At 51.8% G+C, this 24,747-nt stretch overlaps 1 protein-coding gene across 2 annotated transcripts in view; it reads left to right on the plus strand.

Moving 5' to 3' along the window:
- The window catches only part of SLC6A6 (solute carrier family 6 member 6), an 87,306-nt gene that overhangs the window by 13,424 nt on the left and 49,135 nt on the right, over window positions 1–24,747 (plus strand). The window contains exon 1 of one of the 2 annotated variants that reach the window (XM_024244591.3): window positions 216–257. The exons of the other annotated variant lie outside the window; for it this stretch is intronic. The gene's annotated coding sequence lies outside the window, so the exon portion shown is untranslated. Of the gene's footprint in view, window positions 1–215; window positions 258–24,747 lie in introns of those variants that run through there. 2 annotated transcript variants of the gene reach the window in all.

A 24,747-nucleotide genomic window follows, 5' to 3' on the forward strand; every position in this document is an offset into this window, starting at 1 on the left:
TGTGTCTGAGTGTGCATCTGCATGTGAGCTTGTGTTGGCCTGTGTGAGTCTGCGTGTGTGAGCCTCAGCGTCCTGGCCTTCCAAGGGGTTTGGTCAGCCCCTCCCCAGCACACACGTCTGGTGGTTACAAGTGGGTGGAAAATCAGGGGCCCTGTGCACAGTCTGCCTCTGACCAGATCTCTTTCTTCCGTCTTCGCTTCCTCTCTTTGCAATAGATCAAGAACCAGAACCACAGCCCTTCTGAGGAGCTCCCAAATGTAAGTGACCTTGGACCTCCAGGTGGGATGGGTGTTTCACACGTTGTGCAGTGACCCAAGGTGGGGGGCTCAGGAGCTCCGTGTCTCCCCCAGGCTCTAGGAGGACAAGACGGGACCCCTGAGGCCCACAGACCTTGTCCACACCTCACCTCTAGGTGGCAGATCCCCTGGCCTGGGTTGGCCACTCTGTGCCTGCTTGGTCCCCAGCCAGTCTGTGCCAGAGAGAGCACAGGGAGGCCCTGCAAATGGGCCAAGCACTGGTTTTGGAGACCCAGCCTGGGCCCTGTCCTGGCTCTGCTGCAGAGTAGCCTGGGGCAAGTCTGCCGTGGGTAGGATGCCCTCACTGAGTTGATTCTGAGGATTGGAGTCTGAGCTTGGCTCTGTCTCTGTTAAAGGTTTGTTGTTTTGAGACAGGGTCACACACACTCTGTCGCCTTCGCTGGGGTACAGTGGCATCATCAGGGCTCACTGCCGCCTCGATCTCCCCAGGTTCATGTGATCCTCCCACCTCAGCCTCCCTAGTAGCTGGCACTACAGGTGTGTGCCGCCGTGCCCAGCTTATTTTTGTATTTTTTGTAGTAACGGGGTTTCACGATGTTGCTGAGGGCACGGTGGCTCACGCCTGCAATCCCTGCACTTTGGGAGGCCAAGGCAGGAGGATTGCTTGAGGCCAGGAGCTTGAGACCAGCCTGGGCAACATAATGAGCCCCGTCTCAGCAAAAATTAAAAATAATATAAAGAAAATTATAAATAAACAAGTAAAATGGAAAACCTTTGCTAAAGTTGCAAGAGTATTACAGTGGCCTCGCATTATACCCTTCGTTGAGATTTTCCCATGGGTTACATTTGCCACATTCGCTTCATCTATTTCTCACTAATATGTTAAATAAAAACAGTCATGGGAACATTCTTCCATTTTTGCTGAATCATTGGGGAGTAAATTGCAGGCATGATGCCCCTTCACCTCAATCCTTCAGGTCTTTCATAAGAGCAAGGCCAGGCCGGGCGCTGTGGCTCACCCCTGTAATCCCAGCACTTTGGGAGGCCAAGGTGGGCAGATCACGAGGTCAGGAGATCGAGACCATCCTGGCTAACACGGTGAAACCCTGTCTCTATTAAAAAACACAAAAAATTAGCCGGACGTGGTGGCGGGCGCCTGTAGTTCCAGCTACCTGGGAGGCTGAGGCAGGAGAATGGCGTGAACCCAGGGGATGGAGCTTGCAGCGAGCCGCGATCACGCCACTGCACTCCAGCCTGGGCTACACAGCGAGACTCCATCTCGGAAAAAAAAAAAAAAAAAAAGAGCAAGGCCATTCTCTTATATAACCCTAGCACAGTTATCTACCCCAGGACACTGATTTAACATTGACGTGATTCTGTTATCTGTGGATCTTAATGGCATTGCACTGATTGTCTCAGTGTTTACAGCAGCTTTATTTTTCTTTTAGTTCAGGATCGTCATTATGTTTTTAAAAAGGGTTTAAGGGGTGTCTTCTTCACTGATTAAGACATTGCCTACTCTAGGGGCTTTCAAAGTCTTATTTAATCCTCAGCATTCATTAAATACATTTTACAATGGGATGTGGCCTGTGTGCGCATGTACACAAACACGCACATGAAACTCAAACCCTGAAACTGAAGTTTCTCAGATAATCCTCGTACTTGCCATCTGCTGTGCTCTGGTCTGCTCTGTCTCCCTTTAGTAAAAAAGATGGCCTTGACCCCTTACATTGATGTCAAGACCCACTGTGGACTCTGCTTTGGAATTAGAAAACCCTGGCTTCCTGGGCAGAAATTTCTAAGGGGGAAGGTTAAGCTCCCACTGGTCCAGGGTTCGGATTGGTTGGAGTGGGGTCCCCTGTGAAGCCGGGACTAGACAAGCGTTTGTTTGTGGCCCGGAGCTCCTAAGCCTGCTGCTGCTAGCGGCTGGACCAAGTCCTTCCTTTCCATCAAGCCTGGCTGGCCTAGGATGCTTGGTCACAAGCAGCCCCACCCCATGGAGACGTATTTTTTGTGCTGTGATATCGGGCAGGGGTGTGTACCCAGCCAGCTGCTGGGCAGGCATGGAGGTGACCTACTCGATGTCAGCCTCCACAGGCGTCATCATAATAATTATAGACGTCAATAATAATAATTGCTACCACTCCTGGACTCAGCATGCTCATATGCTGCCGAGAGGTTTACTGTATTACCTCTGTCAACCCAAAGAAGTGGGTGTGCTCTTACTCTTTTTGAAAAAATATGACAAATTTATTGAGCACTTACTGCACATCAGGCACTGCTAAACACGTCACAGACTCATGCACAGCCTCTTCAGGAGCCCTGTGAGGCGGGCGCTGATGTCATCCCTATTGTACGGATCAGAAAACTGAGGCTTGGAGAGATGAATTGATTGTTCCCAAGGCCACACAGCTGGGAAGGATTTGAACCTGGTTGAGCTGACTCTAGCCCACTTCCCCAGGCTGGGAATGGCCTCTGGGTCCAGCCCCTTCCCCTTCCCCCAGGACTTCCTCCTGGTTAATGAGTAGTCAAAGGCAGCTGGGAAATGAGGCTCCTGCTGCCGTGAGGCTGGAATGTGAGTTCTGCTTCCAGATAGAGTCTTGTGCAAGGGGCCCTGCCTGGGATGGGCTGTTATAGGCAATAAACAGAGGTTGCCAATGTTCCTCTTTTTGAGGCTTGCTGATGTATTTGCGCTTGGGAGCCCATTTTATAGAAAAGCCTGAGAGGCAGTTTTGCCCTCAGACTTATCTGATGCCTCCTCCAAGCAGCCCTCTTGGCTTAACACTTTCTGAAAGGGCTCCTCGGCCCCCTGACATGGCAGGGGTGTCTAGAGGAACAGGGTGGAAGAACAGACCTTGTCACCTCTGAAGTCTGAGCACTGCTAGGTGTGCGCCCTCCTCGCTGGCCACGTCACTTGAGGGCTCTGACCTTCAGGTTCTCATCTGAGAAGGGGCATGATACGGACATGTGAATGTGTGTTGGTTGTTCAGCAGAGCCTGAATTATTAATGGACCAGCCCAAAAAAGTATTGCTGACAGGGGGCAACCCATGTAGTGGAGTCCATGGAGCTGGGGAGTCAGGCAGTCCCTAGTTCAAATCCCTGTTCCAGCCCCTGCCAGCTTCGTGACCTGGAGGAGTCATAGAACTACCCTGAGCCTCAGGTAACCCACCCCTGAAATGGAGCAATAGTGGCACCCAGGAGGGTTAGAAAGACAGTGATACTGGGATTTTGGGGTCGGGGTGACCTCATCACTTTGTAAGCACAGTGAGGTTAAGTGTGCAAAAGGCCTAGCACATCAGTGCCAAGCACCCCACATGCAATTTCTCATTTTATCCCCCAAGGTGAGCCCCCCTAGAGCAACTCCCCACCCCCTCAGCTATGGGACTGAGTCCAGAAATCAGATTCACCCTCCTGGTGCCTGGGGCAGCTTAAGGAAGAAAGAAGATTCTTAACAGGGAGACCCTCTCTGGGCTTGTGGTGAGATCTCCCATGGGGTGTCTGCCCCCACGCCCCGCACCCATTGTAAACTGGTGCATGTAGGAGTGTTGGTATAACAGGCCCATGACTTCCAGTGTTGTCAGAAAAGGCCACCTCAGGCCTGTTCAACAGAAGTGCCAACCTCAACATTCGCTTCCTAGAAGGCCCAAGACCGTAATAAAATGATATTTATTGTTTACTCTGCTTATAAAAGTCATACATTTTTGAACAGGCACAGTGGCTCACTCCTGTAATCCCAGCAGTTTGGGAGGCTGAGATGGGCAGATCACTTGAGGTCCGAAGTTCGAGACCAGCCTGGCCAACATGGCGAAACCCCATCTCTACTAAAAACACAAAAGTTAGCCGTGCGTGGTGGTGCACGCCTGTAGTTCCAGCTACTCTGGAGGCTGAGGCAAGAGAAAACAAGCTGCTGGATTTGGCCCAGTGGCCAGTTTGCTGACCTTGTTGTAAGCCATGATTTGTTTGGATAAACCAGTGTTTATTTAATTAATCCCATAGTGATGGGAAATTGGCTGGTTACAATTTCTCTTGTAAACCACTCTGCTTTTTTTTTTTTTTTTTTTTTTTGAGACAGTCGTGCTCTGTCACCCAGGCTGGAGAGCAGTGGTGTGATCATAGCTCACTACAGCCTTGACCTTCCAAGCTCAAGCCTTCCTCCCACCTCAGCCTCCTGAGTACCTGGGATTACATGCGTGCCTCCATGCCTGGCTAATTATTTTTTTTAGAGACTGGGTCTCACTATGTTGCCCAGGCTGGTTTCAAACTTCTGGGCTTAAGTGATCCTCCTGACTTCGCCTTCCAAAGTTCTGGGGTTACAGGAATGAGCCACCGCACCTGGCCTCTATTTTTAATGGTTGTAAAAGACAAATAACATAAAGCTGACCATCTTAACCCCTTGAATGTGTACAATTCAGTCATGGTAAGTAGATTTAAAGTGTTGTGCAGTGAATTTCCAGAACTTTTTTGTCTGGTAAAGCTGAAGCCAGTGAACTTCTTTCGAGTGGGCGGCTTTACACGTTGGTCTAAGCAAGAAGTGGGCTTGCTGGTCGAATGGGGTGCACGTGTTTGAGATGCTGGGTACGTGTTGATGAATCATTGACCCCACAGAGGTTGCCCTCATTTTCACTCTGGCCTGATATCAGTGACAGCCCTGGGGCATCAAGATGGAGGGGTAGCACCTCCCTGGGGAGCTCCTGCCTTCGGGACTTTAGGAAACGGGATATAAAACAATTCATCCCAGAGAAGCAGCCCCCAGTCTGCCAGCCTTTCTCATTTGGGGAAGACAAGAAAAAGCCAGCAGACAAAAAATAGCTCTGAGTACTGGGCCAGACTCGAGGTTGAAAAACATACCCCATCCTCTAGAGGAGATGTACTGTTAGGACCTGAGCTCAGGGGTCCCATGAGCCTGAGTGTGAATGTCATTCAGTTTCTACCCTGCTCTGTGACTCTGGGCACGTCGTTTAACCTCTCTGTGGGCTTCAGTGTCCTCTGTCAAAACGGGCCTGATGTAGAAGCTCCCTTCTCTGGTTGTGAGGGTCAGGGAAGAAAAACCGTGAAAGTTAGCAGTTCTAACTGTGAACGTTAGCTCAGAACGGCACATAACAGTTCTTCAATAAATGAAGTTATCACTGTTATTGCTAGTATTATTGTGATTATGTTTGGCACCTCTATCTCAGAGAAGTCTGAATATATGCATAGTAATTGCATCTGCAGCCCTCTACAGTTTGCACGGTTTTTCTAGCTTTGATACCTACATCATCTTGTAGGGGAGTTACTACTGCCCCCCATTTACAGGTGAGAAAACTGGGGCTCAGGAAGGCAGTGAGAAACTGGAAGTCAGCCACGTGTCAGGACAGGAGCCTGGGTTTAGCCCACATCTTTGGCTTTGGTTTTGCACTGCTGCTGGGAGATGGGGCCAGGGCAGGCAGGTGCCTCCTCTCTGGCCTCAGCCTCACAGGAAAGCTTGGGCCTCAGGTGGAGTGAGGATGTCTTGGGTGCATCTTCTCGTCTCGGCTCTTGGACCCAGCAGGGGTCGGAGGGGGATTTCTTAAGGGAGGGGGCTTTTTCAGAAATGGACAGGGACTTTTGGGACCATGGCTGCCCACCTCAGTGAAGTCTGAGGGGAGTTCCTGGAAAGCATTTCCATCTGTCCATGTGTTCTAAGTCAGTGGACAATTAAGTCCAGAAACCGCCTGGACTTAAAAAGCAGGCACCGCCAGGATCCATGGGGCTGCAGACAGCCTCGGGGGTTTTGGAGGGCTGGCTCCTCAGGCACCCATGAAGGAAGGTGCCCTGGGGTCAGTATTCAGACCCAGTTGCCCGCAGGGACTCTCAGGGTGCCTTTATCTACTCATGTCTCCACGCACTTGCTGGCAGAGCTGGAACAAGTCACTAACCCTCTGTGTGACCTCTGATTCGCCATGGAAAAAAGAGTGAATAGAACAAATCATTTATTCCCAGGGTAGGTTCTTGGGGTAGCAGTGCCGAGCTTGGGTGAGTCTCCACCCCTTCGATTTAGGAGCTGATGCCCTGGTGCGGATCTCTCCTCCTAGCTGAGTGTCCTCCACTAAGTCAGGCACAGAGCACGTGCAGCATAGGGCCGGTGTCCAGGCCCCACCCCAGCTTGGCCGCTTAGTGGCTCACCCTTTGGGGGCCTGCACGCAGGCCACCTTGGCTTCCTGTCATTGCTTCTCACCCCCACCCTCCTCCCAGCCAGAGGTAGAGTTGCATCCCTGCTCTTCAGCCTCTCAATTCCTAGCCCCAGCTTGGCTCCCACCTCCAAATCCCTACCCTCATTCCTCTTGCTCTGTGGAGTCCCACCTGGGCCATTGTGTTGCAAAGGACTCATGCCTCCTACCTCCTTTGCTGCCTCTGTCACAAGGAGGGGCTAGGTTCTCATTTATGTTTGCGGGTTGAGTTTTCCTGAGAGCTTCTGCTAGTCTCACAGCCCCTCAAGTCTCTTCTGGTCATCCTGCCAGTCCTGGACAAGGGTTCCCGGACAAGGGTCTGTCTCTTGTCCCTTAAGTTACTGGGGGCCCAGAGAGACCAGATTCTGATGAGGAATCCAAGACTGGGTCCACATCAATGAGAAGGAAGCCAGGATTGATTAGCAATGTCTGTCAAGGGGGCGAGGTGGGAAGAGGTGGCATGTGTGTTGTCCACATGACACCCTTAGTAATGGGCATTTGCTTTGGAAAAACTGTAGAGGAACCCAGAGGACTTCAAAAGGACTCTACAGCCAGCAGGCAAGAGGTGTCTTCTGGATAGGAAGAAGGGGATGAAGTGCCTCTGGAAGGACAGACAGTGTGCCCAGGGGAGGGAGCCCTGCTGTGCCAGGCCTTCTCATGCCTCGGTGTGATCTCACACCTGGGATGTGTGTGAGACACTCACACATGAATATTGTGAGACAACATTCATTCACTTAGTAAATATTGAGCAACCACTATACACCAGGCACAGTGCAGTTGGTAAAGAGCCAGGAGGCTGGACCTTGTCTCAGGTGGGTAGAAGGAAGCTGTTTGTGACTGTGGGCTCATGAGCCTGTCTGCCTCCACCTTTTCATCCACTCTCCTCATAACAAGCCTCCTGAGGCTCAGAGAAGTGCAGTGACCTGCTCAAGGTCACACAGCACCTTGAGACCTCAGGCCTCTGCTCCTCTCAGAACCACCTTCCTGTTTTGGTGCTGTCAAGAGAATAGTATTTGGTGCTACTTCTTTGGGCAAGTCCATCTTCTGCCTGGGCCTCAGTTGCCCCATCTGTAAAATGGGCCCTATGATAACTACTGGGTTAGCAAGTGCATGTAGGAGAAAGCATCTTGGTATTTTGAAAATACCAAATGTGTCTTATTAATTAATATTGGTCATAATTCAGGGGTGATTTATTCACATTTAACAATCCAGACATTCAGTGAAGTCTGTCATCCTAAAGGAGACAAAATCAGGGAGTGTGGCCTTATGTGGGCCAAGCGATCCCTGTGCGGCCGAGTCTGGAAGTCTCATGGCTGGGTTCTGGACCTGCAGGCTGATTCTGGGAAGAAGGGTTGTCCCAGCTTAAGGTCATGGAGTCGAGACCTTTTGTTTCCCTTTGGCCTTTCTAGTCCATTTGAGAAAGTCACCTTTTCAAACCCCTGCCAGCTCTGCCTAGTACTGGAAATGCCCCGGCAAGAGTGTTTGATGTTAGGGGAAGTTTGGGGAAAATCTCTAAGCATATAAACATTGAGAGTTGAAAGTCTGATCAGTCATCCAAAAGTTATGGACTTTTGCTGTGGTTCAGGCCCCAGCTGGGGCTAGGGACCCAGAAATGAGCTGTCCTCTGTCCAGCCTGGGAGCTTGTGTGGGAAGATGCTACAAATCAGGACCCTGTCAGGGGTGGGGAGGGTCTCTTGAAGGTGCTTTGGGCATGCAAAGTTAAAAAAAAAAAGCTCCCAGAGGTCTTGAATATCAAAAATATGCCAGTTGGGCACCAGACAGTGAGGGCATTCCCAGTAGGGGAAACAGCCCTTGGAAAGGCCTGGTAGAGAGTAGAAGCCTGGAGTGATTTTCTATAAGCCCTAAGGAGTGCAGCGTGGCTGGGGTGTCCTGCTGTGGGCAGTGGAGAGGGGAGAGGAGCTGCCTGGGGTGGGGGTGGGGGTGGGTCTGGCTCGGTGGCCTCGGATCTGTTCAGAGTGGTTGGTCTTGATTCACTTTGGGGAACCAGCCAGAAACAGGAATCCTTATGTCATGGTTCCAACTGCCTCTTAAAGGTAGTGCTTGTTGTTTTGACAACTGGCTTCTGAACAGACAAACCCTGCCTTCAACCAAACACGGCTGCAGGAGAATCACAGGCACGGCCACAAGTCTCCAGAGGAAACCCACTCTAACAAGGTGTCTAACCCAGTTTGCTGACTCACGTGGTTTTGGGAGCCTGTGAAGTGCATTGGGAGGGAGGGGACAGGGACACAGCGCTGTCGAAGGAAGCTCGGTCGAAGCTGCCTGTTGACACACAACACCGGCTGGAGAAACCGTTCAGCTGGTATTTTCCCAGTGTGGCAGATTTGGAGCCCAGGGGTATTTGTTTCTGCCTCTCTCTGCACTTAGCTGGATGCTAAGAAGGGGCGGAGTCAAGGTCAAGTGTAGGTTGAACGAAGGCATGCAATGGAAGATGGCTAATTTTTCTTGGGCACAGAGTATCCTGTTTCTCCTGAGAGCAAATCCAATTGTGTATTCGAGGCACTTCCTTGTACCTTCCTTGTGTAATTCACGATGATGATCCATTTTACAGATGATGCAACTGAGGGGGAAGTGACACTCCTGAGGTCACCACTTGCAGTTGGCAAGGGGTGCAGTGTTAGGTTCCAGCTAAAACCTAGGTGATGCAGCATGGGCGAAGGGTGGAACTAGGCAAACCTTATTTGGGCACAGAGTCCCGCAGGAGCTGCCTGCACTGGGAATACAGAGCCCAAGCAGCAGAGGCAGGGAGGGCCCCTCCTCTCCACACACATTGTCGGGAGGAATTATGTAGAACTCGGCCATCTGGGGGTCAGCAGGAACTGCTTGACCAAATAAATAGATGAGTCAATTAAAAAGGATGGATTTCTTGGCTATATATAGTTGTGGCCTAAATCTCAGGTATCCTTGCCCCCAAGGAGTAAAGGGAGCCGTTTTCAGATGGCCCAGGCTATAGACGGGAGAATAAGCTGATTACACCCTGGGCTGCCCTGGGTGAGACACTTTGCAGGAGTGAAAGGAAGCTCTAAGGAGGTGAGGGGTGGGTAGGGGACTCAGGGGGCAGGGAGGGTGGAAGGCAACAATTGCGTTTCCAAAAATGATGTGGGTTCGGAGACTTACCCATGGTCCTTCCCCTCATCAGTTTCGTTGAGATTAGTCACACCCCTGGATATCAGCCACCTAATTTCTCTGGCCAGTCTGAATTTAAATGGCTAAACATTTCTTCCCTAGCCTGCGGGGTCAGTAGTTAGTAATCACGGCAGGTATGCAGGACTCTCACCAATTATGAGTATAATTAAATGGGAAGATCCTTGCAAGCATTGAGCACTGGGCCTCGCGCAGCCAGGGCTGTTAGCTGCTGCTCTTATGATTGAGGCCAGCTGCCACCCGGTCCGTGAAAATACTTTTGATCTGGGCTAATTCAAGAGACCTGGATTCTAATCCTTGAGTTAATTTGAAAAATAATTCCCCTGCCTCCTGCTGGTTTCAGTTTCCCCCTGTGTTAGGTTGAGGGGGAGAGACTTCCTGGTATCTAAGGTCACAGCCAGGCGGTGCCCCAGAGCGCAGTGGTTACGGATCCAGACTCCAGTCCACCACTTCCTGGCTGTGCAACCTCGGTCAAGTCGCTTATTGATTCTGAGCCGTAGTTCCTCATCTCCATTTGGGGTAAGTCCCCCTCACCCATCTCAAAAGGTGGCTGGTTAAGGATTGGGTAAAATAATGCGTCCACCTGCTGATCCCCGAACTGCACATGCAAGCCTGCAGCCCAGGGAGCTGGGATTGGCCACCAGGCTGGAGGATTTTGCATACATTTAAAGCATTTTGAGTGTGCTTTTAAGCCCCATTAGACTCTAAGATGCTACACAGTCTCACTACTTTCGGACTAATTAGGAGAAAAGTAAGCAGCTGTAATCAGTGAAAAATGATTTAAGGACAGAAAAAAATATTTAGCCTGATTAAAACATTTCTATTAGCTAGAATTATGTAAAGTGCCCGTCACAGTGCCAGACAAACAATGTCAGCTGCAGTTATTATTTCAGTTATACAAGAACAGGTGGAATTAGGAGAACCAAGGGTTGCTATGACAATAAGCCGGGACCCTCCTCATCCCTACCTGGGAGGAGGGCTGTCCCCGCCCTAGAGCTTCCTGCGGTCTTGGTGAGGAAGAAGAAACTTCTGGGCCGGCTTCCCAGGAGAAGGTGCACCTGAGGATAAGCAGGAATGTGTCTTCCAGGGCCCGGGAATGGCAGGGGCTCCCAGAAACGGCGTGGCAATGGGGGGTTCTGTGATAAAGGAACCCCTCTCTGGCTTTAGTTCTGCTGCGGAGTGTTCTTATGTGGTGTACTTTCCTGGAAAACACAGCCTCCCAGCACCCTGCGCTGTGCTGGAAGGGGCATTGTGACCTCATGCTCAGATATTCTGAGGCACAGAGACCCTGGGTGCTGGGTGTCTTCTGCACTCTCTGGCTGCTTCTGTGCCTCAGTCTCCCCTACCTCCAGTGAGTAAGTAGTGCTTGCTTGTCCACCCATGTCCCCATCTGCTCACAGAGCCTCTGCCCCTTTCCAGAACCACACTGGGTTCCCTTCTGTGACTCATGCTCTGTGAGGTCACCAGCAGCTGCAGTCACCTGGGAAATGGGGTTCAGTGGACTCTGCCCACGGTGAGAGGGTGCAGGAGGCCAATGTGGGAGCCCTTTGGTCACACTTAATTCCTGGCAACCTTGGTGGCCCTGCCAGAGCCCCCAGTGGGACAAAGGTCTTCCCCAGAGGCCCGCAGCTTAGAGGAGGGCATGGCTCCTCTCACTGAGGATACTTGCCCAGGTCGCCCCCCCCCCAGACTACCAATGGGAGCCTCTGTTTTCCCACCTCAGCCCAAATCCTTGCTGGAGGCATCCTCTCAGTACCTGAACTGACCCAAGATGGGTCACCAGGTGGACAGGGGTCGGTGGAACCCTCCCTTGGGGCCAAGGACCTCCGTGGGATTTGGGGCTGTGTGTTTCCTAGGCCTGGGAGAGAGCACCCCAAATCAGTAGGGAGCCCTGCTGGTCCTAGGACATCCAGGCAGCAGGGGAGGGAACTGGACATCCAGACCAGACCTAGGACATGGGAGACCAAGGCTCTCATCCAGGCTCAAGCAGCCCTTCTCCACTTGGGCCTCAGTTTCCCCACCTGTGCAATGGAGACACTAGGCCAGATGATAGTGTCGAATTTCACAAGCTACTCCAAATTCAAAAACAAAATTTGGATTGAGAAGTGGAGTGACCTGCCCTTGGCTGGCACACTTTTAATTTTACCACCGTATGGGGATTTTTTTTAAGTGACAACTGCTCTCACCATGATGTAAAAGGGGAAACCACATACCAAAAATAATAAGACCCCAAAAAGCGTAAGGCAGTAATGTTAGAAGGCAAGGACACCTCACACTGTGGGCTGGGGAAGGCTTCATTCCAGAGTGGCATAGCCCACAGCCTGGCCTTGGACAGCCACAGAGTAGAAGCCCTTTGGGGAGACCTAAGAGCCAACCGCAATAATTGCAGCTGTCCTGAGTCCTGCTACAGGCAGGCAGCTCTTCCAGATTAGCCCCAGCATGAGTAGATGATCCCCTTCACACGTGGAGTTTTAACGTACACTTCTCTGGGCACCTGGCCCTGTCCTGAGCAATTAACCTGGTGTGATCGCCATCCACCCTGTGAGGTCGATGCCATTATCAGCCATGTTTTACAGGTGAGGAAACCGAGGCACAGAACATATGCTGCCCAGGGTTGCAGAGCTGGGGTTTGTGCCCCATCAGCCTGGCTTCAGAGCTTCCTGGCTAGCCCCGCCTTCCTTCCCAGGCCTCTGTCTCCTTACTGTACTGTAAGTTGTTGGGCTGATCTGTCATTCAATAATGCCTAAAGGAGGGGTCCCCAGTGCCCAAGGACCTTCAGCCAGGAGCTGTGGGGTTTCAAAGCTGCCATGTTGAGGGGTCCCAGTGTCTGATTTCTGCAGTTGCAGCCATCCTGGGGGCCACCAGCAAGGTGACATTCCTCTCCTGAAGGTTTTCTCTCCAGCTGCCCAAGGTGTCGGCAGGGGCCAGCAGGTGGAGAGAAGCTGCCTGGCCACCCTGCTCCAAGGAGCTGCCCTGCTGTCCCCTCCTGTGGGTTGTTGGGGTTGCTCTGCAGGTCCATAGCAAAGTCCTTTTCTACTCTCGAGTCCAGTTCCCAGCCCCTGTAACTTCCATGTCCCCAGCTTAGCAGATGCCACCATCCCAAGGGCCAGAAGGGTACTCAGTACTTTGCATGGGGAACTGCAGGCCCTGATCCAGCCCTCGGCTCCTCCACTCTGCTTTCTGCCCTGAGATGCTCCCCTAAGGGCTAGGGGAGGGAGGTGATGGCAGGTTTTCACATCTGTGCTCAGATACCCAGGGACCCACCAACCCAGGGGACCCACGTTGCTCAGCAAGAATATTGATGGGGACCCCAGGATCCCCCAGTCACATGCACTGCAGAAGAGGAGGCTGGCCCCTGAGAGGCCTGGGAGAGAGACAGTTGGAATAGAAGGGAGGGGGCAGCTAGGAGGAGGCCCAGGTGTTAGGGTGACACCCTGAATCTCAGAACCGGTTGGCCAGTGTTTGAGCCCTGGTCTTGGCCCTGTGAGATGATCTGTAAAGCACTCGGCAGGCATGGCGCCCAAGAGATGCTCAGCAGGGCCTCGGCTCAGAGCCCAGGCTGCCCATGGTTTGAGGAAGAATGCCGGTCAATTTTGTCATCATCCTGATAGCTTGAACTTTCTAAGTGCCTGCTGTATGCCAGGCACTGTTCTAAGCAGTCCATACATGTTTGGTTCTTTAATCTCTCAACAGCCTCACAACTTAGGTACTGTTATTACTCCCATTCTATATTTGAGGAACCTGAAGCACAGACAGGTTTATTTATGGTGTACAACTTTGTCTCCTGGGGAGGGTGCCTTCGCTGAGAGAGGGGCCGTGTGTGCAGGTGTGTGGGAGGGACATTTGGGACCCTGCACCTCCAGGCTTCTGAGTCTCCTGAGAGCAGGTCTAAACCACAGTCCAGAGCAGAGCAAGCCTCACCTTGGTCAAGCAGTGTCACCAGAGCCTCCGGTGGCCTTTCCTGCCATTGTTCCCTATGCCTGGGGAGGTGGTGTTTAAGGGACAGGTGTTTCTGCTGTTGGGGAAGTCCCACCTGCTGCCTCCACTGGAGAAAGTGACTCCTCTCTGCTGAGTGACAGTGAAGGGAGCCCTTAAGTCCCAGGCAATGTGCCTTGCAGCTCATTCCTGTCCTTAGAGACACTGCCTGGGGCCTGCTCAGCTGAACTGTGCCCCTCGCCTGCTACAGAGACAAGGCCAGGCTTCTTTTTCCCTCTGCACCCCACTAACCCCAGGAACTGGGGTTGGTCTCCAAGGCTTCTCCCCCCAGTATTAAACATGCAGGCCCCACTCAGCTGCCCAGCTCCAGGAGCCCTAGGTCACCCCTGCCAGCCTTTGCCTTGATTTCTCAAACTCCCTTTCTCTTTAGCAAGTGAATAAAGGCATGTTGGCTCTGTCCTGGGTCCACATCTGGGCTCTGCAACTTGCTATGGAGTAACCTTGGCCAGGTCATTCTCCTCTGAGCCTCATTTTCCTTATCTGTAAAATGAGCGCCAAGGTCTTCATCTGCCAGGGCCTGGTGAGGAGCAGCAGCAATAGGGAGTAAGAGACTCTCTGGCAAACTCTCAAGTCCGGGATAAATGGCTATTGGGATGATCCTGGACTTAGTGAGGCTGGCAGAAGTGAAACTCAGCCTGGCCCAGCCTCTAGATGCTCACAGTCTGGCAGATGAGACGTCTGTGTGCACACACGCATCACATGCACACACTGTCATCAACCAGCCTTAATCTCTTTCCTGAGCCGATTTTGTTTGATGTTTTGCCCAAGTGCCTCCCAGTTCATTATTAGCACCGCCATTCCCAACCTCACCTGATTTTAAGATTCACTTGGGAAGTTGGTTAAACAGGACAGATTCGTGGGCCCCCACCTTGAAAATTCAGTCAGTAGGTCTGCATGGGCCCAGGCATCTGCATTTTTAGCCAGTGCCTCAGGCAACTCTGATGTTCCTCATGTGAGGATTTTGGTCATCCACTAGTCCCTCATAAGATCCCACAGACTTCAGCAATGAATGACTTTACAGATTATGAGGCCCGTTTACAGGTCAAGAAACTGAGGTTTCCCAAGGAGAACTTTGAACTTTATCCAAAGTTGCACAGTTCTGAATGAGAGTCCAGTGTCTGGTGAATGGTAGGGGTGATTTGAGCTGGAGGATGCTAAACGGAAGAGTCTTGGGTGGGCAGGAAGGGCTTTTGCAGGGAGGTGATACTTGGGCCAGGGTCTTCTAGGTGGGTGGTATCTACCTAAATGTAAGAGAACCCACAAATCAAGCACAGACTTGAAAGGGGCAATGCCGGGGAGACTCATGCTGGGCAAAAGGAGAAATAAGGTGGCAGAGATTGGGGGCAAGGCAGACAACTCTAGTAAACCTGAGATTCCAAGAGGAGAAGTTTAGATTATTATCTAGGCAGCTGGGAGTCACTGATAGTTCTTGAGCTGGGGGCTGACATGGCAGGCATTTGGGGTTTGCTAGAAACAAACCCGGCTAAGCAGGTGGGAGCGGAGCTCAGGGCATGCCTCCAAGGAGTTTCCAATGGTTGGTGTGGCCTCTTGGGCCACACCACGAGTGACAGGCCATCAGAAGGTATACCATGTCCCCAGCACCCCCAGAGCTTAAGCTAAATTGCAATGGAAAGTTGAGGGAGATGGCTACCACTGGGGGTTGCCCTGGGAGATGGCCTCTGCATATAGGAAGACCACAGTTGAGAAGTGTCAGTCCTCCCTGCATCCTAGCCCCACCTGAGTATGGATTTTAGTGCTGAGCTTTTCTTCTGGCTGAGCAGTAGCCGCTGTTAGGCACCATCTTGTAGTGCTGGAAGTCGCTGCCACCGCTGCACCAACAGTTGCCAACCTGACAGAATTAGATATGAGCCTCATCCTCCCAGGTTTGGAAGAAGAGCTTATGTTCAGCCTCTGTCGTCCACTGTATCCCAATAAGTTGGGGTTGTCGGGAATGTCCCGCCCCTCCACCACATCTTTCAGGCCTCAGTTTCCCCTCTGTGAAATGAGTTCCCTCCAGCTCTGATGGGGTCGTCTGTGGAGGAGGCTAGAGACTGTAGCTTTGTCTTGTCATTGATCTGCTGTGTGGCCTGGGCCTCAGTTTCCTCATCTGTAAGATGGGTTTGGATGTGGACGTGCCAAGACCTCCGAAGCTCCACTGTGAGTCTTTGATTTTGTGTGGGATCCCAGGGCATCCCCTGGCACTTGGCAAACCTTTAGGGGCAGGAAAAATTAACTTCAAAGTCATTATTGGAAGATGCTCAGGAATGGACATATCGTTTAATGAAAAGTGATTTCCTAAAGATCTGGGGTTCATCTGTAGAGTTTTGACCATTTGATGGGAAACTGTGCTCAGATGTTGGGAGCACATCCTGGTCCACCCTTCCCCACTGTCCACAGCCCCCAGCATCTGTCATTGCAGTTTGCTCTGTCGCCCTCGTAGAGGAGCCCTCAGAATGCCTGAAGTGGAAGGCTGTTTCTCCCTACGCAGAGTGTCCCCAGAGCCCTGAACCCTAAACATTCCATCTGAAGAATCCTCGTCATGCTGGGCCTTGTATTAATACTAGATGTCAGGAAGCAGGACCTGGGTGACTGGGGAGTAACAGACAGCGACAGTACAGGCTGGGAACGCAGGGACAGAGCTGTCCTGGAGGCTGTCCCATCGAGGCTGTGAGGGGTGCCTGCTCATTAGGCAGGGGAAGAGTGTACCGGGCTGAGGGCACAGCACAAGCCAAGGTGTTGGGGCTTGAGAAACCACAGCGTGTGCTTCAGCAACCCCTGGGGGTCTTGGGCTGGTTCTGGATGGTGGAGGGGGCCTAGGAATCTGCTTCCAGTTAAGAAGAGCAGGCCCCTGTGCTCCAGAACACAGTGGGCACTGGTGACCGACAGTGCTAGTTCCCCACCCTGTCTTGCTAAATCCCAGGCTGTTTGGTTCCTCTAGCACCACACTGTGGTCGAGCTGAATTTCTGAGTCCGAGTGAGGTGGGGCAGAGGTAGGAAGGAAGAAGAAAATACATCCTCGTCAGGGGGAACAGCATGTTTGAAAGAGGAACAAGGAGGGGGAGGTCGTTTGCAAACATTTAATGAGGTAGGAGTTTCACATACTGTAGATGGGATATTGTGCCCATTTTAGAGAGGGTAACACTGACGCTGAAGAGAGAAGGTGACTTGCCCAAGGCTGTATAGCAGAGCGCCCTGACTGGTTTCCATGGCACTGTGGCATCCGGCAGAGCCACAGTGACAGAGTTGGGGGTGGCCCGGCTCCTGCACGTGCACCCTTAGCTGACTCTGTCACTGGAGCCTGTATCCTTCCAGTTTCTATAGAGCAAGGGAGGGGCTGCCCTCTGCTTTTCATAGCCAACAAGGAGCAGGGCTTTAGGCTTCTTACAGCTTAAAAGGAGAAGGTCAAGGAAATGGCAACCAACCTTTCTCTTTTCTTGAGTTTCTTTTTTGTGGCCTCCAGAAATAATCCTGGGCTCTGCAGAGCCTGTTTCAGGCTCTTGGTCTACCCTACCCCGCCCCCATTTCCGGCAAAACCAGGCTGAGGGCTGGGCTGCTAGCGAAGCTGACAGCAAGAGTGACAGCCCTGTCGCTGGTGAGTCAGTGCCAGGAGGTGGCTGCCTGCTGACTCACCCACTCCTTCCGCAGGCTCCAGGGGCCCCTACAGCAGCCTGACTCCAGCCAGCCCTGGGCCATGGGGGAAGGAGATGGAAAAGGGGCTTGGCTCCCTCTGACCCTTCACCCAGCCCCTGCACCCTGGAGCAGGGCTGCAGGCAGTGTGACCATTGTGCTGTTATTGGCCTAAACACATAGCAACAGGAAAACAACCCCAAAACCCCAGCCTTAAGAGCAAGTCCAACAGTGCGCGACTCCCCGGGTCAGGAGAAGCCCCGACGTGTGCAGAATCTGCAGATGGGGCCACTCTCGGCCCTGCCTCTGGCTGTGGAAACAGGCCTCCAAGTACCCAAGGTAGGCATTTTGGTGGCCCTCCCCAAGCTTCTCTTTCTCCTCCAGCCCAGCTGTGGGTACCAAGTGCCCAGGAAGTCTACTGAGTGGTGTCCAGGGTCCCCTCAGACAGCATCCCAGGGACTTGACCTTCCTCTGTGTGTCCAGGCTGTCAGGCCCAGCTCTCAGGGATTCTTTGACCAGAGACGTCTTTGAAGCCTACCCTTGACCAGACACGGAACCTTGTCCTTCCTCTGAACTTGTAGAATAATTTTTGTTTCTTTAACAAAACGAGCCCCCCCCTCCTTCTCTAGTCGTTAGCGCTGTGAAGGTGGGAAGGTGACCCAGTACCCCTGTGATGGCCCTGGGCCAGGTGTGTAGCAGGTGCTCAGTCAGCCAGAGCTTTTGTTCCCTCCCGCCACCTCCCCCAGGGAGAATTGCCCCAGGTAAGCGAGTGCCTGCTCAGAGCAGAGTGGGCAGATGACTTCCCAAGAGCACATCACAGCAAAGGGTGACCCTGTTCCTTTCAAAGCGTGGCTTCACCCATGGAGCCGGCAGGGTTTGGGCTTCCTGCACAAGGATGTTGTGTTTGTGCCACCAGTCTTAGGTGTTAGGTCCTTGGCCAAGGGGAAGACATTCTGGCCACCCACCCCGCAGGTTCTCAGCTCATGGTGACGAACCCAGGCGGCCGAGGTGTGGGGTTAACGACTCTACAGGCACCACCAGAAAGTGTTAGCTGAGCACGGTAGCTCCCCTCTGTAATCTCAGCACTTTGGGAGGCCAAGGCGGGTGGATGACTTGAGGTCAGGAGTTTGAGACTAGCCTGGCCAACATGGTGAAACCCCGTCTCTACTAAAAATACTAAATAATTAGCTGGGTGTGGTGGCACACACCTGTAATCCCAGCTATTCAGGAGGCTGAGAAACGAGAATCCCTTGAACCCAGGTGGCGGAGGTTGCAGAGAGCTGAGATCGCACCCTGCACTCCAACCTGGGCAGCAGAGCTAGACTCTGTCTCAAAAAAAAAAAAAAAAGTCATATAAGTACCTGCAGGGAAAAAACCAACATGGGCCCTTAAGTTCCCTTTCAGAGTAGATGGGAAGGGTTGGTGGCCAGGGACAATCCAGGGCTTTTAGCCAAAAGCATTGAGCCCTCACTGGGGCAGCACAAAACTTGGGATAAATCCAGGTTCTAACTCTGGCCTTGGGGGCCCCGTCCCCTCTTCCTCTCTGCCACACGCTGGCTTTCTGTTTCTTCACTATGTGCACCATGGCCCTCTTTACACCTGCTGTTCTCTGCTCTTAGAACAGTGTTCCCCCATTTCTTTGCCCCCAGTTCTTTGCCTCAGCTTCAGTGTGGTTAAAAGCTTGTTCCCTACAGCCGAGCTTCTGGGTTTGAATCCCAGCTGTATGACCTTGGGCAAGTGGCTTTACTTCTCTGGGCCTCTTTCCATCATCCGGGCTGGTGAGGAGTAAGTGAGTGAGTTGGTGCCTGGAAAGGGCTTGCCACAGTGAGTCCTCAGCGAGCTGCTGCTGTTATGAAATGTCACCTCCGCAGAGGGGCCTACTTTGTTGCCTTCTGTGTGCTGGGCACTGTCGTAAATAATTGCTCATTTATGTGTTTAGTGTCTATCTCCCCTTCTGCAGGTCAGCTTGGTAGGGCTCACCCACTGTCTCCAGTTCCTAAAGCAGTGCCTGGCACATAGTAGGGTGAGTTAACAGCCACTGCTTGTGAAAGCCACTCAAACCTTTGTTCTAACCCTGGACCTCTGAGCTGCAGAGGGGAAGTGACTTGGCCTGCATGACCCAGCTTTCTGACCTCGCCCACTGGGCTCTGCTGTGGGGCACCTCCATTTGGAGTATGGTGTGTGCCTCAAACACCTTCATCTGGGGCAGCGCCAGCCACCCTGCCTTATCCTGGCCCTTCCCAGGCCATCCTGCCACCGGGAGCCTGCCGTGCCTCCACCCCTCCCCCTGCAACTGGCATGGTGACACTCTCCTTGCTGTCTCTCCTCTGCTGCCAGACTGTGGTTCTCTGGGGCTTTGGGCCAGGTCCTGCCACTTCCAAGGAGATGATAAAACAGTTTGGACCCAGTCCCCAGACCTTGTGTTCACCTGCCAATGTTTTTATGAGGGGAAGGTGACAAGTTGGCTGTCTATTGGACTCATACCGTGTCTCACCACCCCCGGTGTTGTTCCAGAGGCTTGTTCTTTGCAAAACCTGCTCACTGTCATTCACTCTCCCCCAGCAAACCACAGACTAAGAAGAACTACGTGGTCTGGCTGGTCCCCGTCCAAAGGTCACCTTGCCCCAGGGTGGCACCAAGGTCATGGAATTGGGACGTGGGTGCAAATCCTGGCCCACTGTCCTGTAGCTGTGGGACCTGGGATAAGGCTTCCCCCTTCTCTGAGCCTCGGCCTCCTGATCTGTGAAAGGCAAGGCTGATGAGGCTGGGGGTGAGGTAGAGGCTTTTCTGCAGGTTGAGGACTAAGTGTGATCCAGGCAGGAGGCTTCTAGCGGAGGTTGGGGGTCTCTGAGGGTAGACCCGTACTTTGGTGGGGTGGAGGTTGCAGTTAAATCAGGAGAGGGGAGGACCTCATCCGAGGATGCTGAACCCCAGGTAGATAACAAGCCCCTGTCCCAGAGATGGCATGCTGAAACAATTTCCTCAACAGAATTCACTTTCACTACGACCAGAATATCTTTGCTCATTGTTTCGGCTTTGTTCCGGGCAAAACAATGCCTGGCTTCCTGGATGACCTCACCAGGACAAGCCATCAGGGCTGTAGGCCAGCCTGGTCAGCATCTCCGCACGAGCCCATTCTTCCCTTTGCCACAGCCACCTTACGTGACCTGGGGGCAATAGTGTGACCAAAGGGAACAAACTGGCCACAGGCTGAGTCTGGCCCCCTCTGCATTTGTGTTTGACCCAGGTGGTGGTTTAGAAACTGAAAAATGTGTGTGTGCATACAGCCCAGATTTCAACATCTCTTGAGAAGCTGGAGGATCCAGCCCCAGTGGGCCCCAGTCCCAAAGGCACCTGCAGTAGTGGGAGCTAAGGAGAGCTGCCTGTGAGAGTCCAGACTCCTCCTGTCCCCTGGTTCCCACTCTTCCCTGCAACCTCCCCACCCCAGTGGACTCCTGTCCTTTGCCCACCAGGCTTCTGGAGGCTTTGGAGCTCATCACGCTTGAGTTAGCCTTTCCTTGGGAGCAGATAACCAACAGATACAGACCACATGATACAATTCAATGATTCAGTCTCTTAAAAGTGTACTTTTAAAATATATATAAAAGAGAAAAAAGCCTTTGATTAATTTCCACTTAGAACAGAGTGGTGGAAAGCGCTTCTACTTTATTATTATTATTTTTTCATCTTTTTAGAAACAGGGTCTTGCTCTGTCACCCAGCCTGGAGTGCAGTGGCATGATCACAACTCATTGCAGCCTCCAACTCCCGGGTGCAAGTGATCCTCCTACTGCAGCCTCCTGAGTAGCTGGGACTGCAGGTGCACGTGACCACACCTGGCTAATTTTTTTTAACTTTTTGTACAGACAGGGTCCAAATGTGTTGCCCAGGCTTATCTGGAACTCCTGGCCTCAAGCCACCCTTTCACTTCAGCCTTCCAGAGTGTTGAGATTAAAGGTGTGAGCCACCACGCCCACCCAGGAATAGCACTCCTAACAACAACTCCCTGGTTTTTTTTTTTTTTGGTGCTTAATTGTTAAACACTAGGGCCAAGGAGAGTGCCCTTGGCAGGCATCACTAATAGATCCTGGCCATCCTGCTCATTGAGCCTGTACCTAGCCCAGAATCTATGGAGACAGTGGTCCAGGGAGCCCCATCAGAGCTCCCTGTTTGCTAGAGGAGAGCTCCAGTCCAGCACGCCATCTGTCCTGCCTGAGTCTGTGCTGTTTCATCAGCTGGCCTGGCCCAGCCCTGTGGCCCTTGGCACTGACTGCTCCCCAGGCCCTGTCCAGCCTCCTGAGCCCTGTCTCCATCATGTGGCCCTTCACTTCCCTGTTTGCCCTTGCCTAGTTCCCTGGTTTGTCAGCCGGCTTGCAGCTGGCTCCTTAAAGACACCAGACCCCATTTCATTTGACCCATAGCAGCTTCGGTGGTTGAGAACATGGACTTCAGAGGCCAAGACAGACCTGGGGGGCATTTGGAGCTTAAGTGGCCTTTTCCTCACTGTGTGACTGTGGACAAGTGACTTCACATCTCTGTGCTTTATCAGCACAGGAAGGATGGTAGCAGCACCCACTGAGGGGATTAGCTAAGAAAATGAAAATGTGCTTGTAGTCAGTGCTCTTTTTAAAAAGATACATATTCTGCTTGTGTATATGGTCAGTGCTTAATAAACACAGCTATCTTTTTCTTAAAAGTAACTTTTTTTTTTTTTTTTTTTTTTTTTGGAGACAGGGTCTCGCTCTGTCACCCAGGCTGGAGTGCAGTGGGGCAATCATGGCTCACTGCAGCCTTGACCTCCGAGGCTCAAGTGACCCTCCCACCTCAGCCTCCCGAGTAGCTGGGACTACAGGCATGTGCCACCACACCCAGCTAATTTTTGTAGTTTTTGTAAAGATGGGGTTTTGCCATATTGCCCAGGCTGGAAGTTTTAAAATTGATAAATAAAAATTGTATGTATTTATGGTATATAACATGATGTTTCACATCTGCGTATGTTGTAGAATGACTAGATCAAGCCAATTAACTTACGTATCACCTTGCTTACTAAGCATTTTTTGTGTATAGTGAGAACGCTTAAAATCTACTCTCAACAGTTTTCAAGTATACAATATGTTATTAATTTTAATCAGCATGACACCATGACATACATAATAGATCTATCGAACTTACTCCTCGTGCATAATTGAAATTTTGTGGTTTTTGACCAGCAATTCCCCAATACCTCCAACCATCCACTTTTTCTTATTTATTTATTTATTTATTATTTTATTTTATTTTATTTATTTTATTTTTTTGAGATGGAGTCTTGCTCTGTCACCCAGGCTAGACTGCAGTGGTGCGATCTTGGCTCACTGCAGTGTCCACCTCCCGGATTCCAGCAATTCTCCTGCCGCAGCTTCTTGAGTAGCTGGGATTACAGGCGTGCATCACCACATCTGGCTAATTTTTTTTTTTTTGTATTTTTAGTAGAGATGGGGTTTTACCATGTTGGCCAGGCTGGTCTTGAACTCCTGACCTCAAGTGATCTGCCCACCTTGGCCTCCCAAAGTGCTGGAATTACAGGCGTGAACCACCACGCCTGGCCCACTTTTTCTTTTTTTAAAACAAACACAGGGTAGAATGTTTGCCACAAAGTATAATAGAATTGCGATGTGGCTGACGGTTTTTTTTTTTTTTTTTAAGCTACTATTTATTGATCAATTGGTATGTGCTAGGCTCTGTGCTGAATAACATTAGGCATCATCCTACTTAGTCCCTGGTCTTGTTTTTACCCTCATTTTTTACCAGTGAGGAAGCTGAGGCACAGAGAGGTTGTTACTTGCTCTGAGTCACACAGCTTAGTCATGGCCTCAGTCCAGAATCTGGCTCTGGAATGGGCAGAAAAGTGAGGAAAGGAGAGAGATGCCTGCTATGGAAAGGGCGAGGCAAGGGGTCCAGCCAGGCACTTGATTCCACAGCAAGCCTAATGGGCGGGGAGTTGTTTAGGCCTCAGTTTTCCCCACCTGTAGAATGGATGTCATCCAGGTCTCCTCCTGCCCCTGTTCTGGGACTCTAGGAGCTGCTTGCCCAACCCGCAGATCAGTTTGCTTAACCAAGAGGTTTGCTGAGAAACCTGGCCCAGAGATCTTTCTTAAAGGCCAGCTATGTGCTAGGCAGTTTGGGGTGGGAGAAGCAGGCTAAATAGGAAACAGACAAGGACCTGGCCTCTTCCTAAAAGCATGGCAGAAGCTCCTGAGTGGTTATGCCATTGACGATATGAGATTTAAATCATTGTTCTTCACCAGAAAGAGACATGTAGGACACTGGTTGTTAAATTGAGAAGTTCAGGGTCTGCAGGATGGCAGGGCAGGTGCAGAGAACTCTCGAGCCTCTGGGAAGGTTGCCCAGGAAAAAAAGAGGCAAGGGCTTGACTTGCCCCAGAGCCTTGGACTGAGGTGGTAGATGCTGAGGGAGGCAGCATCTGCAACTCAACTCAAAGCCCAGCTGGCTGGTGCTCAGGGCACCAGGAGGGAGGCAGAGCAAGATATAGGGGTCCCCATTTGCAAGCAGTGCAGAGACCTCTTTCTAAGCTTTGCTCAGTGCCGGAGGCCCAGGTGGCCAGGTGGGAACTCTGGCCTTGAGCCTCTCTCTCCTTTCCACCCGTGTGTGTAGCCTCAGCCAGGCTGCTCGCTTCCCTGCGTGAGCCTCAGCTTCCTTTATCTATAGACTACCAAAGTCTCTTCCACAATAGGAGTGTTGGAGAATAGGAAACTGTGTTCATAAACAGCTCAGCCCCCAGAATAAGTCCTCACAAATCTTAATATTAAACAGGGAGAGAGCAAAGGGATATTGTGTAAAGCCGTGGCATCGCTGGCACAGGGCTGCATCTGGCTGCGTGTGTGCCAAATCTGACCAGGTGATCTGCAGTTGGTTTCAGGCACAGCTGGCTCTGGCTGTCACCTCTGGAACACAGAGACAAGGAGAATGTTTAGCTGGGCACAGGGAGAGGCTTCATCCCAGAGCCTCTGTATCAGTCAATTCTAATCACTCGTAGCTGTAATAACCAAAGAGGAAGCTCTTAAAATGGGGAATTATGTATCTCGGCTGCTGCAAAATAACCCTGGGCCCAGTGCCAAGGAAAACAGCCCTTGTCGGCGGGTGCAGGGACGCCTGTGGAGGAGGACTCGCTCCTGAGTACTCACTGCGCAGCGGGGTGACCAGTTGTGTGTGTGTGTGGAGGCTGGGGTGACTGGCCTAATTGCAAGTTTGCAGAGGTGCACGGAGATACTCCGGGGACTCCCTGGAGGGTGTCCTCTGAGGTCAGACTGAGCCGCAGAGGGACAGTGGAGGCTAAGCTCCTAAGGGTTTGGATAATACTTCACGGTCACTGTTACTCCCAGCGGAGTGACCTCAGGGTGTCTCTTGTCATCTCTGGGCCTTACTGATCTCACCCTGGGGAGGATGAAGGCTTTATATACCCCAAGGCCAGGGGTGGACTGAATAGTAGTGATAGCGGTAATTAGAGGAGATAGTCT

Source organism: Pongo abelii, chromosome 2, assembly GCF_028885655.2.
Source record: "Pongo abelii isolate AG06213 chromosome 2, NHGRI_mPonAbe1-v2.0_pri, whole genome shotgun sequence".
In the NCBI taxonomy this organism is placed as follows: Eukaryota; Metazoa; Chordata; class Mammalia; order Primates; family Hominidae; genus Pongo; species Pongo abelii.